The 12,723-nt window shown below is 34.3% G+C and overlaps 1 long non-coding RNA gene across 1 annotated transcript; it reads left to right on the top strand.

Moving 5' to 3' along the window:
* Positions 1–2,928: 2,928 nt before the first annotated feature.
* LOC129896962 (uncharacterized) lies at positions 2,929–12,107 on the top strand. Its single transcript, XR_008768089.1, has 8 exons — positions 2,929–3,330; positions 3,419–3,696; positions 3,796–5,774; positions 5,857–6,163; positions 6,274–6,431; positions 11,271–11,394; positions 11,494–11,669; positions 11,785–12,107. It is a non-coding gene; the product is annotated as an uncharacterized LOC129896962 (long non-coding RNA).
* Positions 12,108–12,723: the final 616 nt, after the last annotated feature.

The following is a 12,723-nucleotide window of genomic DNA, read 5'->3' as shown; positions in this document are numbered from 1 at the left end:
AACTTATAATATTTAATGAGATAATAAATATTTAAATAACATTTTAAATATTTAGAATAAATTAAAAAAAGGTAATGATCCATTTTCGGTACCGGTCCGATTCGGTTCCAACCCATTATCTATAGGAATGGACTGGAACCTTGGAAATGTACTGGTAGACTTGATTCCGATAATTGAAATGGTTAACGAAACCGATTCCAATTTCGAATCTGATAAAACCGATCTGGCAGTTTTCAGTCTGGTCCATTGCCAGCCTTAATCAGTACAAACATAATATACTAGTAGTAATCATAGACCGACTAAAATTAGTAACATATATATAATCACAGTGATTAAGCAATTTACAGGTTCATTTCACGTAGCAAACTCAATAAGTCACAAGTCATTGAAATCATCATAAATCACTAATATATATGTATGTGTATAAGTACACATCATTTTGCTAGCATATCACAATCTCCACTTGTTGAATGATTCAAAAGTACTCTATAACAAAACCAATACTCACGGGTAGGGGTGTACATGGACCGGGTTGGTTCGGATTTTTTACAAACCAAACCAAATCATTTGTATCGGGTTATTAAATCTATAAACCAAACCAAACCAATAAAAGTCGGGTTTTTCGATATCAATTTTTCTCGGGTTTTTTGGGTTTTTTTGGGTTTTTCGGATTTCTCGGGTTTTTTGGTTTTTTTTGGATTTCTCGGGTTTTTCATAGTATCTAATAAAAAGCACAGAGCAGTGTTTCTTAAAAAGAGTTCTAGTACAAAATATCAACATATAAGATGGAGGCAGAACACTGTTTAAAGTTTTAACTTTATAAGATGAGCTTTTTTTGTATATTATTTAGATGTGCTTCTCAAGTCCAAATCTAAATGTAAGAAAGAAAACAAAAATTATGAAATTTTTTTAAAAAATATTTATAAATTACATTTTAATAAATATTTTTATGTATAACATAATTTAAAAGTAGTATATCTATAATCGGATCGGTTTGGGTTCGGTTTGACTTTTTTTAGTTAAAACCAAACCAATCCTATAATGGTCGGGTTTTTTTTCCAAACACCAAATCAAGTCAAACCAAACAACTAGTCGGGTTTTTTTCGGTTTGGTTCGATTTGTCGGTTTGGTGTGGTTTATCGGTCCGCCTTGTACAGCCCTAAGTCGAGGAGGTGTGAGGAATTGACTGTGTATGGTGGATATGAAGAGAGGTAGAGATATTGGAGAGATGTGACTAGATAGGACGTGACACACCTCAAGTCTAAATCTAAATGTAAGAAAGAAAACAAAAATTATGAAAAAATTTTAAAAAATATTTATAAATTATATTTTAATAAATATTTTTATGTATAACATAATTTAAAAGTAGTATATCTATAATCGGATCGGTTTGGGTTCGGTTTGACTTTTTTTAGTTAAAACCAAACCAACCCTATAATGGTCGAGTTTTTTTTCCAAACACCAAACCAAGTCAAACCAAATCACTAGTCGGGTTTTTTTTCGGTTTGATTCGATTTATCAATTTGATGCGATTTATCGATTTGCCCTGTACAGCCCTACTCATGGGGATATAAGTGTATACTACTTTTACTAATATGTAGAAGAGGGTAGAAGCAGGCTGCTCTTTGGTCAACATGCCTGCTTCAGCTAGGGCTATTTTCGTCTTTGTCCATGCAGCTACACGTGGCTTTCGTTGGTGATACACCGCTTCTTTTGATTGCTTCACAACACCGCTTCTCTGTTCTGATGTTGCCTCTTACGTTGGATTTGTTTAGTTTCTTTGTCTCTTCTCCGGCATGTATCTCCTTCATCTTTTGGTTTACTCTCTCTGTGTTCTGCTCCGTCTTTGCTTTTCTTTTGGGTGTGATGGTTTGATTTTAATTTGGGGCTTTTGGGTTCTTTCTCATATACTGAAATTTCATGTTAGTTTCAGTTGCTGTGTTCAAATTTGAGCCGAATGGAACATGGTATAATCATATTGTGTAGGACTAAAATTAGTTCGATTGTTGTTCGGAATTGATTTCCCCTTGTACTTCACATAGACTATTCGCCTTTTGGTTTACTGTCTCTGTGTTTGCTTTGATTTTGGGTGTGGTGATTTGATTTTAATTTGGGGCTTTCAGGATGACACAAGCATATTTCTTTAGTTTCTTTTTGAACTTGATTCTTCTTGTAAAACCTCTTCAACTCTGCACTGAGATGTTGAGCCCTCACAATCTTGAGATATCGCAAATCACGAAGTGTCTTAACATATTCGACAATACCAACTTCTACCATTATGGGTGATTTAATTATACTCACTGTTTTCTTACATTGAACATGTATAGCAACTCTTGGAAATATGTTTGGTGTTACCAAAACAAGAAAGACCAAATCATTAACTGAAAGAGGACAGCTTTCTATTCAGTAAATTTTGAAACATATTTACAATGGCTTTCCCAAGGAAAAACAAAAACGACGCAAAGATGCCTGTAAGAACTAAAGTGCCAACTTTGTCATGAAAATTCAAAGTAAATTCCGTAGAGTACTGAACATTATAAGTTCCATAAACATTTGAGCCTCCTTCTCCTGAAACTGGTGTGGACTTGAAATTTTAAGTCAAAGAACAGAATGCAAGAGAAATTCCCTTTTGTTAACATCATTATGTACATTCTCAACAAAAATAAGAAAAGAGGTATTCATTCTTATCATCAAAGTTTTCATCAACTATTCGACTAGCATCATTGTAATTATCCATTCAGATAACTGCAACACTTGGCATGAAGCTGAGTATTTTCTCAATAAACATAGTCTTTCCTGCTCCAAAAAAGACTAATAACATAGAGAAGGAATGAAAAGAACATCCAATTTACAACATATTCTTAAATATGATTCTCCAAACAGTTAACTCATATATAGGAGAAATAATCACCAAAAAACAAAATGAGAAAACTCTCTGTACGTTATATTTTTCTTTTCTCTCTGACAAATTAACCAAAGATTGTAGCTTCATAGCAAAGGAGGAAAAGAGCTCAATTGATCATTACTATGAGTTTGTGTGTTAACCTTTCTTAGGAAAGCAGGAAACTATCACCAATTTATGGCATCTTCTATTTGTCGTCTTCATGTAATTTTATTGCTCCCACAGTTTCTTAGTTGCAACTAACTTTGTGTTGCCTTCACACTTATGTAGCCTACACTATCACAATGGAACGGAGGCTTAACATCGACGCAATCACACCATAGGTTCCAGAATGGACTTGCAAAGTTTTGGTCGTCGATAAGTTTAGCCCTCGAGAGAGCAAAACTCAGACTGTTCATTTCCAAACAATAATTGTACAAGATGAAAACGTAAGTTTACTACTACTACCTCTTCATAGTGACTGCATAAACAATGTCCAGATATATTTAAGACATCTTTGGTTTTAATCTATTACAGGAAGAACATGTTGCAATAGTTCCGTACGGTGATGACATTACCAGGTGTCAAAAATTATTCACCCCTTTCGGGACATATCTGATTTCGGGTACTAATGTTAGGGACCCGCGAGTGTACTCAGTACGAACAGATACGTTTGAGTGGGTTGCCGATAGGTACAAAATTGTAGCAGCAGTTACAAATCGTGGAGTCAATGAGGCACCATTACCTCCTCCAAGAAAGTTGAATATACTTCCTTTTCCGGATCATGAACTTCAACTTCCAGGCGCTGAATTTTGGTGAGTCTTCCTGCAGTAATTTTCACTTCTTCTCTCTATTAGTTAAATAGATCTTGTAGTTCAAACTGGACATTGACATCTTACCATCCATAACAACAGATTTGCTAGCAATAGTAGCAAATTGCAGTGCCATGTAGTATACTGCTGATCAAACTAAGAGGTACCGGGAGGCCACTGTTATGGACAACAAGTAAGTCATTTAGTTTCAATCAAAATGACAATAATAACATTTACGAGATATATCTTTTTCACTTAGGCCAAACTTGTTCTACATTCCTTGTATCTCACTTTCACATTTTTTACAACATTTGCTTGGTAATAACCTATCCAACGCTCATGTTATTTAACAAGAAGCTGGGACGATCTAGCGGAGAATGAAGGAGCTGCACTATTATGACAGGTACACGAGCATCCTGTTATTCTTGTGCTGGGAAAAAGGAGAACATATAAGTAGTTTTGATGATTGATAAATTGAACCTGGTTCACTACTTGTTATCTATGTGTACTCTATCAGGTGAACCAGGTCCCCAGATGTGAATGCGGACATCATGGGAGATTGCAGCAAAGAAGGAAACTAATAAATTGCAGAAATAGCGAAAAAAGAAATAGCTGAAATAAAGGAGCAAAGAAGAAAAGAAATAAAAAGTACAGTTAAAGTCCAAAGAGGAGTTAAAATGATATGAACTCATTGTATGTTCATCGAGTTCTTTGGTTGTTGATTTTCAATGATGCCAAAAGGGGAAGTTATATGATGTGGGTTTGGGACATATTGTGCATAGTTTGGCATCATCAAAAACGGGGAAATTGTTGGGGAATAAGAGAACATGATGTTTGTAGTTTTGATGATTGACAAAGGGTTTGGGACATATTGTGCATAGTTTATCATTATCAAAAAAGGGAAAATTGTTGGGGAATAAGAGAACATGATGTTTTAGTTTTGATGATTGACAAAGTATTTTGTTTGACAAATTAAACTATGATGCATTATATATCATCATCAAAAAGGGGGGGAAATTGCTGGGAAAAAGGAGAACATATAAGTAGTTTTGATTGATTAATTGAACTTGGTTCAATACTTGCTATCTATGCGTACTCTATCAGATGAACCAGGTCCAGGTCCCCAGACGTGAATGCGGACATCATGGGAGATTGCGGCAAAGAAGGAAACTAATAAATTGCAGAAATAAAGGAGCGAAAAAAGAAATAGCTAAAGTAAAGGAGCAAAGAAGGAAAGAAATAAAGAGTACAGTTAAAGTCCAAAGAGGAGTCAAAGTTTCCTTATAGAATGAAACTCCTTTTAACAAAGGAAATCAGAAATTTCCTTATTAGAGGACAAGTCCAAAGAGGAGTCAAAGTTTTCTTATAGAATGAAAGTCCTTTTAAGGAAGTAAATCAGAAATTTCCTTATAAGAGGACAAGTCCTATTCGAAGTAAAAGTCCTAATCCGTGATATACTAAGGCATGACAAATCTCCAGTATATATATGGCATGAAAGAACATTGAGAACGACACCTATTTCATACTCACGAAATTCATCATCTTGAGAGCAATAGCCATTGGAGCAAAACTGCAAGAGTTCGTCACAGCAACACTGGAACCTGGTTCACGAGTTGTGTTCGAGTCTGAATTATTGAGTATTAAAGTTTGATCAATTAAAGACTAGGGTTATTAGTCTTTATTGAGTTTGTAGTAGGATTATTATTGAGTTATAATAATTCCTAGATTGAAGAGAGTAATTGTGTGGGTAAGGTTTGTAACAAGAAGCGAATTTGACTTCTTGGAGAGAAGTTAGAACAGTTTGAGTGAACTGTTGAGTTGAGGTACTAGAGTTAGTCTCTTAGATTATAGAGTTGGAATCTGAAATCACTCTTTGAAGTTAGTGGAGGTTGCTGGAAATCCTACACGCTGTAGGTTGTGGTTTTTTATTTCCTTGAGCAAGGAAGTTTTTCACGAAAAATTAAGTGTTATTTACTTTCTGTTCTAATACGACTCTAGGAAACAGGTTCCTAGATATAACTGTTGGTGCACAGTTTTCTTTCATCTTGCAAAACGGGTAGCTGTTACTGATTATCGTCGTGGTATGATTATCAAATCTTCTTACTGCAATAATTGTGCATTTCCTCTCCTTTATTTATTTTGCTCGCGTGCTAATGCCTGCAGTTTTAATCTTGACAACAAGATACAATTCAACAATTTTAATCAACCCTCAATACGTGCAAGCTACTGAACTAATGAACTAGTATGACTTAAGTTTCCTCTCATTCTGATATGCCATCCTTGGTTGACAGCTTTCTATATGGAAAAAAGGGTCATATTTACTGTCACATTTTTCAGGCCCAAAGAGAATGAATGAATGCTTCTAGCTTACACTTTAAGAAGTTCATCTGAGCCATATTCGTCCCTCAATCTTGCATCTGTTGAAGATGAGACAGTATCTATTTCAGACATTCCTTCATTGCCGGCTATAGTGAGTTAAAAAAACAGCATCATCCTCTTTGTCAATACTCAGTTTTCCCTCCACACGAAGATTTGTCAGACAAAAAAACTTGTTAATATCATTGTGTTCTCCTGCTATAGGTACAAACTTTCCCCGTTGAAGGTCAAATATCATTGCCCAATTACCCTCAGTCATTTTACATGTTTGCATGCTCAAATTGCAATCATTTTGTGCGTTCTAAAGCCCGGAGAAAAGTTCAATGTCTGAACTGTGACCTACCCAGAATGTTAGTTCCAAGGTAACACCTCCTTAGCTCAGATACAAAGACTTTACTACTTAATGTGAATATTTCTTGCTTTTCTAATCCATACAAAAAAGTACATCTTACAGTTGACAAGGACAATTTTAACCAGCCAGGCATATGTGACAGACAGGAATTTTGCAACAAAAGAAAAAAGAAACAAACCAAATAAAACCACAAACTTATTATGAATGCACTTGACACAATAGGGAATAAATAGAAAATGAGGAAAAAGAGAGCAAGACTTTGAACTTTTTAGTCAACTTACACACAAGTTACCTCAAGAATGTCTTTTCTTGAAAAGGAAAGACTAAGTAATGCTGCCAAAAGAGCTTGTGTAATGGTGCAAGCTAAAAATTAAGTGCCAAAGGTTACTTTTTAAAGTCTGGCATGGAACCTCAAAGACGTTTTCAGGAGATATCTTTATCTATAAAAGAAAGGAAAGGAATTCAATTACCTGTATCCTCTCAACTGGTGAAATGGTTAGACTTCAATTGTGATATAGTGGGCATGATGAGGCAAGCTAACCTAGGTGGGAATCCTTCTTTAGCATCAAATATGCTTTTATCCTTGGGATCACTGCATTCCCCCCTCCCCCCCTGCAGCTGCAATCAGAACTAAAAAACACAAGGATGGTGCTGGAGTCAGTGTACAAAAAGTAGAAAATCCTACAAGCAATACTTCTCTATCCTGTCAAAAGCTCTCCCATTACCTTTATCTTATTGTTTCATCATCTATCTCTGAAACTACTTGTTTGTGCATTTTCCATTTTTACACTTCTTTTATAAACTAAGATCATTGTATGCTCTACTATTAGGTTCCTAAAAACCCCATTAAGATAATTAACTAAAGGGCTTTGCTTATATTACCTAAAACATTTATGAATACGTAAACCTTAACTAAATAAGGCCATATTCTTATTTTTCCAATTTCATCACGTTGCTGGTTTTGTTCTTATTCTCCTTTTTGGATCCATTTTGTCAGGTTCCATTCCTCTACTTCTCTTTCTTGTACGATATTTATTGAGAGGAAACATCGGAATGGGCATACTTAGGAGAAGAGGAACTGAGGAAGAAATATGTGTAGTGCATTTTCTGGAGAGTGGAAAAGGGAGGATAAAAATTTAGATTGGTTGCCTATTACCAATATACAAAATTGGTTGCTTGTTATGTTAGAGTAATTAGTCGTAGAGGGCAAAGATCACGAGTGGAAATGAATCTTTTACTCAGTAATCTACGAAAAATATATATGCTGTCAAATAAAATTTTGTCACAAAAGGAAAAAAAGACCTATCTCGTCCTTGAACTATACAAAATGATCTACATTTACCCTTGAACATCAAGAAATTTGGATCATCGAAAAATTTCAGAAAGACAGTACAAGGGGCTGCTTCTACTTCTACTAAAGAAATGGAAAGGCTTTCAGCTAAGCAGTCTTTGCTTCTTGCAGTGACTCTTTTATCTCTTTTCTGAGTAATCTTGCCTGAAGTTCCATACATGATAGTCTATTGATCAACTGGTCACCTAATCAATTATACATCTAATAATTCTAATTCCAAATTAGCATTATTACATCTGAGTTTTGCAATATTTGCGTACCCAGGTAAAAAAAGCGGGCTACATCAAGTTTTTGGACAATAGTTTAAATATGATCAATCGTGTGAAGACTAATTTACTGTTAGCCGGAAGAAAGAACTAACTGATTAAATTGTGGAAAATGTTCAAAATTTCATTAAAAAGGGATGCCTTTTTTAACATTTGCCTTCTACAACTTTGGGTTTTTGTCCTTCATCCTTCCACATAAATTAAGTACCATTAATTAGCAATCAGTAGAGCTAGAAGTGGATTTTTAAATTTTATATGACCAGGTACAAAGGTCTAACCCATCGGTGGCCCCTCAAAGTTGACACCAACTTTCACTTAGACACCTCAACTAAGCTTTGTTAATTTTAAACACCTCAAGTAAGGTTCTGATGTGTCATTTTGACACTTTTTTTACAATCACCCAAATATCTAAAGTGTGTGTAATACACTTGACGCTGATGTGTCAAAGTGACCAATTAAATGAAGAAACGTGACAGATATATCAAAAATAATTTTAAAATAATGACTTTTGATTAGGAAAAAAGTGATCATTAACTTCATTTAATTGGTCATTTTGACACATCAGCGGCAAGTGTATTACACACACTTTAGATATTTGGGTGATTGTAAAAAAAAAGTGTCAAAATGACACATCGAAACCTTACTTGGGGTGTCTAAAATGAACAAATCTTAGTTGAAGTGTCTAACTGAAAGTTGGTGCCAACTTTGAGGGGCCACCGATGGATTCCGCCAGGTACAAACTATGTAGCTTCTTTATTCACAATCAGATCCCTCTAATCTTTGAGCATTATAAAAACCACCTTTAAAAAAAAGATTAGAAAAATAAAAGAAGCAGAAAATAGGCACAAGGTACAAAGTAATTATTAGCTGTTGTCTGGCTGAGGATGCAAATAATTTACCTTCAATCATTTTGTCACAATCCGAATCCAGTCCAGGTGTGATGACACTCATCTTAACCCACCGAGATAAGTCAGCCTAAAACTTAACGGAAAGTAAATGCGGAAGTAATTGAGATAAAGCAAGGTTTAACTTAGTCAAAAATAAATAAATAATCTCAAAATCCCTAAGACTGGTTGTCACGTATACAAGTCACTAATACATTATCGAAGTATGAAAGAAAATACAGTCACAATTTCTTTGTCTCTAGAATAGGACTAAAACATATTAAAAGAGTAAGAGGTGTCCGCTAGATGGATGTAACAGCTACCTCAACACTCGAAATGATAGCCTCAGATGTGATGGAAACACTAGGAGATCAAGCAAGTCCGGGCTCACAACCTACACAAGTGTAGAAGCAAGGGGTGAGTACCAAACAACACGGTACTCAGCAAGTGGACAACAAAAACTAAGCAAAGCTCAATAGATACAAGTACTCCTGTCCTCCCAACCGACACTCCTTAACTACAACCTGTATAAAAACAGTCTAACCCTACACTCGTACAATAATAACAGTAATACAATCCACGAATACTCATCAATAGTCTCATCAATGAATCATATAGAGTCAAGTTCAGCATATACATAGCAATAAAGGGATAAACACGAATTCACAAATATCAACAAAATGCGATGCAATACAATGAGATGATGCATGTCTGTCCTATCGGTATACATCTGTTGAATTACAGTCCGAAACCCATGGAGGACATTTCTGTCCATGTAACCTGCCACGGAGCGTGTGACCCGTCCCCTCAATATATATATCCTTCCACGGAGCGTGTGGCCCAACCCTTTTGATTTATAATACCTGCCACGGAACGTGTGGCCCGACCTTTTTGTTTCATAATACCTGCCACGGAGCGTGTGGCCCGACCCCTTTTATTTCATATCATTTTCAATCTCAATACAATATGTCAGAACCAATGCAATCAATTCATGTTCATATAATTCACGATAATAACATGACAACAACAATAATTTTTTCTATCTCACATCAACATAGTCATTTCACATGTCCAAAATAAATCTACAATCACAATATATCAATTCCACCAATACATGTCATTATATCACCATTTTATACCCCTCATCTTCATCTTTAAGGCCAATCATACAGTCAATAATCCAGTCAAATTCTCATTACTTTCCAGTACACATAACACGGAAATAAAAGCATCTACAAGCTTAAACTGAGGTTTAGAAATTCACTTGCCTTAATTAATCAAGCAATTACTCCGGTACTTGAGTCTTCCCTTTTCGTTGGTCCTCCAAATAAGTATAATCTAATCAAATAAATAACCACAATAAGATTTCGAAATTAACAACACTCATATTATTATATGTCTAGCCTAGATCCAAAACCTACCCAAATCTATAATCAAGTTCCTAATATTGATGTCAAATAACATGTCAACTCTCATATTTCCAAATTTTAAGCCTAGGGTTAGGTTCTAATGTTCCAATATCATAAATTTAATAGAATTCATAAAATATAATATACCTAATATTTAATTATCTATCTCAATATATCAAAATTCGAAAACTAACTCATTTTATGTCATTGAAGTCAAATCTGAAATTTTCTTTCTGATTATATTCACTCATGATAAAATAAACTCACATGCCAAATTTCAACTAAAACGGATCATTATTCGACTCTCAAATCAAGATTTTATATGAAGAACCGTAGGGTAGTATTTTCTTATTTCAACATTGTTTCTCCACCAATATACCCTAAAAATATGTTCATAATCACATGAAAATTTAATGGAATGGATGAGAATAATTACTTTGACGCTTTGGAATGAAAATCATTATTTTTCTTTTCTCCTTTATTTTTCTTTTCCACTTACTTTTCTTTCTTCCTCCATATTTTTTCCCATCATCTCCGTTTTGTTTTTTTTCTTTACGCCACGGATGCACATTTGATGGCTTAATGTCATCAGATTACATATATATATTTTATTTTATTTTATTTTATTTTTCTTTTCCAAACTAATTATGTATTAAAATTTACAAATCCTACTAACCTATTTTAATAAATATAAGAAAAATGATATAGGATATTAAATAAATTAACACTTTAGCCCATCAGTTAAATTAATTCTCTAAAATTATCTCTCAACTAATTAACCAAAGTTATCGAATAGTCCAAATAACCCATTAAAATTTTACGTGAAGGGTCTCGTATGAAAGGAGGAGGACTCGTTCTCAAAATGACCTAACGGGTCATTACACATTTGGATACAATTTGCCTTTCTCCACTCAACTTTTATTCCTCTTTCAACTGTAGGTATCACTTTGAGCTTGAGATAGCAGACAACACTGGTACACTGACAGCAATGGTCTCGGAAACATTAGCTGAAAAAATATTATTCATGACAGCCAAACAAGTATAGGAAACTGTCGCTGCCCAGGTACACATGTAACATTTACATTAACTCTTCTTACTTCCTTCTTATATTGCAATAAGTAATTCTTGAATTATGCTCCTCTTCCTTTATCATTATTCTCAGAATCAATCATTGCTTGTTGCCGCTATCAATCGTCAGTTTGGCCATAAGCTTTTCAGCCTTCAACTACTAAAGCCGTTGTTCAGATTTCCCAATCAAAAAATGGTTACACTGGCTGTCTCATCCTACGCTGAAAAACAACCCCCAACATTTACGCTTCCGAGCGAAGGAACTAAGAAGTAAAAACTCGAACCACCCACTCTTACCAAGAAGCAGTAATAATCATCGTACACTATTAAATAACATATTCTCTTATTCAATTGTTCTCTTACAATATAAACTTTTCCCATGTAGGTAGCAGCAGAAGCAATGCTCATGTACAACCAGATTTTGATCGACGATACTAACTTTAAAAAACCAGCCACCTCAACAAAGTTTCCTTTTTAGAGGGGCATACTGACATCCCACATCAACTACAGCTCTTGACAACCAAATCATTATGTTTACAATTTTTGTGTACATATAACCCGTGGCGGAGCTACATGGGAGTGAGGGGTTCACCCGAACCCTTTCAATCGAAAAGTTACGTTGTATATAGAAGGCTAAATTTGAATTTTATGGCTATATACCATTTATTGAACCCCTTAGAACAATTAAAAAGAGTGGCTCAATGGGCAAGGGGGTTCAATTCACTGATGTCGCAGGTTCGATTTTCGCTCAAGCCTTTTTTTCTTAAAAGTTTTTAAAAAGTTTCACTTCCTTTTCTATTTAATGTGCATTTGGGTTTTGGATATGTTGTTGGGCTTGGCCTTTCTGCTGTTAGGGCTGAGTAGACAAAAATTAGTTAGCCCATTTGTGTGTATTTGTTATTTACTTAACAGTTAATTATTTTTTATTTTTTAAATATTGTATTTAAAATATTTTGTATTTATTTTTTTATGTAATTGAAATGAAAAATATTCCTATTCACTCTTTTTTCATGCTCGCATACTAATTTAAAGCCCTAGCTAGATTTCTATAATTTCTAATTGATTTTCAAATTTACAACCAAAAGAAAAGAAATATTGCATATCTAGTTTTTTTAAGTTTTATGTATTATTTATCGAGTTACATAGTGCGTATTTTTCAATTATATTTTTTATCATTTTACATATTAATATATTGTTGTTATTCAACATCTTAATTATTATTACTATTATTATTGAGTATTAAAAATATATTTGTAAACAATAAAATTCGCGTCGAGAAAATAATAATCGTAAACGGAAAATATTGCAACAATTGTAGTATTTG

This window comes from Solanum dulcamara, chromosome 7 (assembly GCF_947179165.1).
Source record: "Solanum dulcamara chromosome 7, daSolDulc1.2, whole genome shotgun sequence".
Lineage (NCBI taxonomy): Eukaryota > Viridiplantae > Streptophyta > Magnoliopsida > Solanales > Solanaceae > Solanum > Solanum dulcamara.
The sequence above is the reverse complement of the archived record's forward strand: the minus strand, read 5'-3'. Positions and strand labels throughout refer to the sequence as shown.